The 5,850-nt window shown below is 40.2% G+C and overlaps 2 pseudogenes; both read left to right on the top strand.

Annotated features, from left to right (window-relative positions):
* LOC104872907 overlaps positions 1-1,766 on the top strand; it is a 23,272-nt pseudogene extending 21,506 nt beyond the window's left edge.
* Positions 1,767-1,813: 47 nt separating this feature from the next.
* Positions 1,814-2,430, top strand: LOC104872908 (annotated as a pseudogene).
* The last annotated feature ends 3,420 nt before the right edge of the window (positions 2,431-5,850 follow it).

Here is a 5,850-nt window from a genome sequence, read left to right on the forward strand (position 1 = left end):
CTGCTTACTGACCTCAGAGTTCTTGTAAGGTTAAAAAATGATAAATTATACCCTTAAGGTAAATATTGTCAAATAACACCAGGTTATGAGTTGATCGGCTCCCTTTGACCTTCTTTTAAATAAAAGATACCCCAAGTCATACTGGGTGGGATCTCCCCATATGAGATCTTGTTTGGAAGGCCACCCTGTACCTTAAAAGACTTTATATATGAAAAGAACCATATATAAGACACTTATGGTTACTCCCACAGCTGTCAAGTTAACTAAAGTTCAGCTACCACCACTCTAAAATAAAACAGGTCTATCCAGAAAACTTCATAGACTTTGACTCCAGGAGACAATGCACTCAAAGCCCTGCTCTAAATTTAAGTATTGCCCAGGATCCTTCACCATCATCCAGTCCTGAGTCAGATAAGCCAACCTAACTGTTTCTTCTTATATAAGTACTTCTGGGACTTGCCCTTGGGATAGGATTGGCCACAATATCTCCTCCCAATTATAATTTTACTTCCAGATGTTTAGTCTCATTGACCTATTACCTCATAATCTCATTCTTTGCCATTCTTAATTACTGGAAACAATAATGGTTCCTCTCCTGTTCCTGTTTTCTCTCCCAAACCTTACCCAAGCCAATAAGCCTCTGGTGTGTCCTTGACTCTCTCCCAGCCTAACTCAGCCCTCCTTCAGACCCAGGTCAGTCGCCTCTCCACTCAAGTCTCCCGACAGACAGCTCACCAGCTGATACTTCAGGCCAGAGACCTAAGTGAGACCACCGTGTTACATGACAGCCAACCAACTAACCATAGCTCAGATCTTGGCTCAATTTAAACATTTTCTAAATGATCTTTTCTGGTTTGCTCCCCACCCTTCTCCTATTACCTGCATAGCTGACTGGATCACTAATGCACAGCTCCAAAAAACTTTATCAGATTTCACCCTCTCTGAAGTCACAATCTTTACCTTTATGCTTGTTCTTAATAACCCTCCAACCAGTCCACAGCCTCATACAAATTATCTTCTACTCTCCCCTCCCTCATTAACTGATTTGTGTGCTTGGACTTTTTTTCAGGAAGCCCTACCAACAATTCCAATGATAATGCTGCTACTGTCAACAATTCCATGTTCATAAAGGACAACTCAGCCAGCCAACCTCCATGCCTGCCCCCTAGGTTGATTCATCGCCCCAATTCAACAGGAAGTAGATACAGAAGACAGACTCTCCACCCCTTTTTCCACCTGCCATGGACATGTTGGCTGTCGATTGTCATCCAAAATCAAAGAGTGGGGAATGTTAGGAATTGATCATGTTAAAGTATGTTGTGACGCCGCCTCACAGGCTGCATTCTCCTGGTACATCTTGGTTCCTAAAATGACCTCATCCCCTTATCTCTGGTTTCCCTCCCACCCCCCAAGGCCACAGTGGTCCAGGAAAGTTGAAACCTGTGTCTTCAGGACTGGGCCCATAAAAGCAATATGGCCTGTGATAGGTTAAAAGTAACTCACTCCTCATAAATAAGCAATAGCCCACCCCCAAACTGATAAAAGGACCTTCCTTTCTTTGTTCTTCTCTCTCCTTCTGCTTCTTCTTCTTCTTCCTCCTCTCTCTCTCTCTCTCTCTCTCTCTCTCTCTGCTTTCCTGCCTCCTGCTCGCCTCCCTACAACAAAGATCTCCTGCCGGACCTCTCAGTGCGTGAGTGGCCTAATTGGGAAGGGGCACCCAAAAGGGCACGTGAACCCCCTTTCAGGCACTGCAGACCGGCAACTGAAGCATCCCAGGTGGTGAATAATAGCTCTTCAAATCTGCAATTAAAAAATGGCCTCCAATAAAACTACATTGCAAAAGATGGGAAAGAAACAAAACGGAAAAAGTAAAAAAGTTAAGGAAGTGGAGCCTGAATAATTTGTGGTAGAAAAAAGTACTGGAACGTCGTGTAGTGACTGGGAAGGAGGAGGATTTTCTGAAGTGGGAGGGATTTACAGATGCCCACAATACAGGGGAACCTGAAGAAAATTCAGATTGTCCAGAATTCATGGAAGCGTTTCTTAATTCTCAAAAAGCCGGTAAAGAAGAAGATGGTACAAGAAGAAATTCTTTACCTGACAGTGAATCTGACTATAGCAAATCAAAGAAGAAAAGAGCTGCTGCTGACAAACGTGGGAGATTTGCTAGAGGTCTTGATCCTGCATCAATAATCAGTGCCATAGACAGTAGTGGAGAGCAGATGTTTCTTGTGAATGGAAAGATTCAGAGGAGGCTGACTTGGTGCTGACAAAAGAGGCAAATATGAAATGTCCTGAAATTGTAATTGCTTTTTATGAAGAGACTGATTAACTTGGCATTCTTGTCCAGAGATGAAGCTCAATAAGTTACATCATATACATATATGTCTTGGTTTTTTACTTACTGGTGTGGAAAAAACTTCATTCTAATGAAAATCAAGTTTAATATGTTGGTTTTGAAAATAGTATTTGGGGAAGTTATTGGGTTTTGTTTGTTTTGCATGAATTACACTGGTTAGTTTGAACAAATAAAAAGCTTTCTGTAGTTTCTTCCTTTATCAGAAAACAGCATTGATTGCCTGATATATTTCCTCTGCTTTTTGAAATATTGGAAAAATTATCCATAGTCAAACTCAAACAGAACTAATTTTTAGCTCACATGCTTTAGGACCATTCTGAGTTGTTTGTTTGTGTGTGTACAAATAAAACACTTATATAAATGGTTTTTGTTTTGTTTTTAAACATTCACCAAAACAAAAACTATGGGTGATAAGCCCATGTTTGAGATGCCAGCATTCTGAGCAACCTAAGAAATAAATAACTTAGAGTTAAATTGAAAGTTTTCCTGAAACCATAACCTTTCAATTTAAATAGATGATTCTGTGGTTAATTGGACAAAGTGGTTATTTTCAAAGTAGCCATATCAGAATCCATATCTGTGTCTTTAGTCACAAAAATACAGCAGTTTGCTTGAAAAATTTCTGAAAAGAAAAATTATATCACTACCAACAACTTCACCCAAAGAAAGTAACTAATCAAAACCTGGTTTGTTTTATTTCCCTAAGGAAGAGTCTTTAAGGAAACGTTAAAGGTTCCTCATGACCCATTTCCTTACAAGTTGAAATCTACTCAAAGTCAGGACTCATGGATGGCTAAGACTTGGCTCATAGAAACCTACTGAGTGGCTGGAGGTGGTCACAATTTAGAACCTGCTAGAATAGATGAGTGAACAAACTTATAATCTAAATTATTGACCTGCATGATTTTCTTGGCCCCCAACTTGTTCCTTACATGTAGCCTCAATCTTTTCAGTATTCGGATTACTGTTTCAACAGAAGCCAGAAAAATAACTTTGTAGTAGTCAGATTGTTACCCCACTGTATGTTGTTTACTTTATTGTAAATAATGGTGAGCAGTGGTCAATAAATAGTTTTATATTTCTTTTTTTTTAATGTTGCTGGAAAAACTGACTTTACACATACCAAAAATTGGACCTAGACCCTTATCTCTCACCACACACTAAAATTGAAATGGATCAAAGATCTAAATATAAAAACAGGAATACTTTATCTGCTGGAAGATAGAATAGATAAAACTCTTGAAGACATAGGTGTAGGCAAAAACTTTATGACCGAAATCCCAATTGCAAAGGAAATATTACAGAGTATTACTGGGATCACATCAAATTAAAAGCTTTTGCATAGTAAAGGAAACCACCAGCAGAGTGAAAACACACAGAAATAAAAAAATTTTACCAGCTACATCTCAGACAAAGGTTTATACTAAAATATATGAAGAACTCAAAAAAAATCAGGCCCCTCAAATTCAAAGACCCAATCCAAAAATCGGCACTGAAATGAATAGACACTTCTCAGATGAAGAAGTACAAACAGCATATAAATAAATTTTTAAATGTTCAACATCACTGGTCATTTAAGAAATGCAAATTAGGGCTGGGGATTTAGCTCAGTGATGCCATTGCCTGCCTTGCAAGTGGAAGGTCCCAAGTTTGATCCCTGGTACCAAAAAGAAAAACAAATGCAAATTAAAACAATACTGAGATTCAATTTCACACTAGAAAAAAAAATGGCTATCATTAAGAATTCAACCAATAACAAATACTTGTGAGGATGTGGGGGAAAAGGACGACTTTTCCTTTGTTGGTGGGAGTATAAACTGGTACAAACCACTATGGAAATCAGATGGAGAAACCTCAAAAAATTAAAACTAGCTGTTCCATTTGACCCAGGTAAGCATTTTCCTGAAAGAGTTAAAGGCATCATATTGCAGTGATATATGCATACCCATGTTCATAGCAACAAGATTTAAAATAGCTAAATCTTGGAAATAGCCCATATGCCCATCAGTGATAAATTTTTTAAATTGGCATTTATATACAATGGAGTACTAGTCTGCCATAAAGAAGAATAAACTTGAGTCCTTTGTGGGTAAATGGATGCCCCTCAAGACTATAGTTTTAAGTGAAATAAATAAGATGCACAAGTTTAAATATCACATTGTTTCTCTTGTGTGAGAAACCCTAAAGGTAAACAAGGAGCAAAATGCAGGATGGCTATTAGGAAGTAGGGAAAACACGTTCACATGGAAAGGGGAACAAAGGAGAGGGGAGGGGGGAGGGATGGAAGGGAAAGGGGATTAAAAAACAAAGAATGGGAGGGGAAAAATGGAAACAAAACTTCTGTAAATGGGGAGGGGAGGGAGAGTTGAAGAGAGGAGAGGAGAATGGGGGGAAAAAAGAAGAATCAAGGTATATTATGTACAGGTATAAATTCCCTATGATGAATGCACTGTGGATGGCAAATATGTACTTATGGGAGGCTGATCAGACCTTTAATCACCTGACCAAGGGTATGGAGGCAAGATAATAAAAGTCAAGACAAGATCTTAATGCATAAGTGGGGAGGCCCAGGATGGTCAAAGCTCTTATCAGGCTAACGCATTGTCTCTTGGAGCTTGCCACTATTTACTGAACACACAGCTTCTTGAAGGGGTAAGGGACAGTACAGGCAACAATGGAGTGGAGAGCACTGACGCAAGCAGGTTCCTTGCAACAGAGAACAAGACATTCTAGCAAGAACAGCTCATAGATTAATGGGAAATTCGTTTCTTCCCATTGATTACTTTGTGCCTTGATAGGAGCTGTCTGTACAAGTCATGCTGTCCTTAGCCGCATTACTGTCTAGCCATCCAAGATATCACAGTGTCACGGATCAGAGACCTCTGCTATAACCAGTGGCACGGAGAGTTGTTCCTTCCCCACACACCAACTCTGGCTCTTCAGACAAGGCATTGTGGGCTAGTAGACAGACTCAGACTTTTACTATGAAAAGCCAATTTAGGAATTCACAGCTCACTCAGGGTGGTCTCTATCATGTACTTGCTGGACTCAGGTTTGCCCTAGGGCCCCAGAAAAGGATGTCATGGAAATATAACAGCCAGGAACTGGTTCCAGTGGAAACATCCCTGCCCTACCTGGGGATCTGATAGGTGCCAAGGAAAAAGATGAGTCCCTAGGCCCCTCCATCCCAGGGCCTCAGGAAAACAAAGTGGGTGTGTATACATGACCACTCTCTATCACTGGTAGAGTGTCCATGCTGGTGCATGCACTCAGGATGCATTGTCTGTGATTAGCACAAAAGAGCTCCAAACCCTTGCCCTACAGCCACAATGCCCAGGAATGTGCCTTCCACATTAGAGAGGGAAACGTGACAAAGAGGATAACTGGAATACCAAAATCTAAAATATATGAAGATCGAAGCCAGACCGTCACCAGGGCTGATGCCTAACACACACACAGAAGACAATTTCTGGGTTTTGTGACTTGATGTC

The sequence above is a fragment of the Fukomys damarensis genome, unplaced genomic scaffold (assembly GCF_012274545.1).
Source record: "Fukomys damarensis isolate Sample0158 unplaced genomic scaffold, DMR_v1.0_HiC HiC_scaffold_5, whole genome shotgun sequence".
Classification (NCBI taxonomy): domain Eukaryota; kingdom Metazoa; phylum Chordata; class Mammalia; order Rodentia; family Bathyergidae; genus Fukomys; species Fukomys damarensis.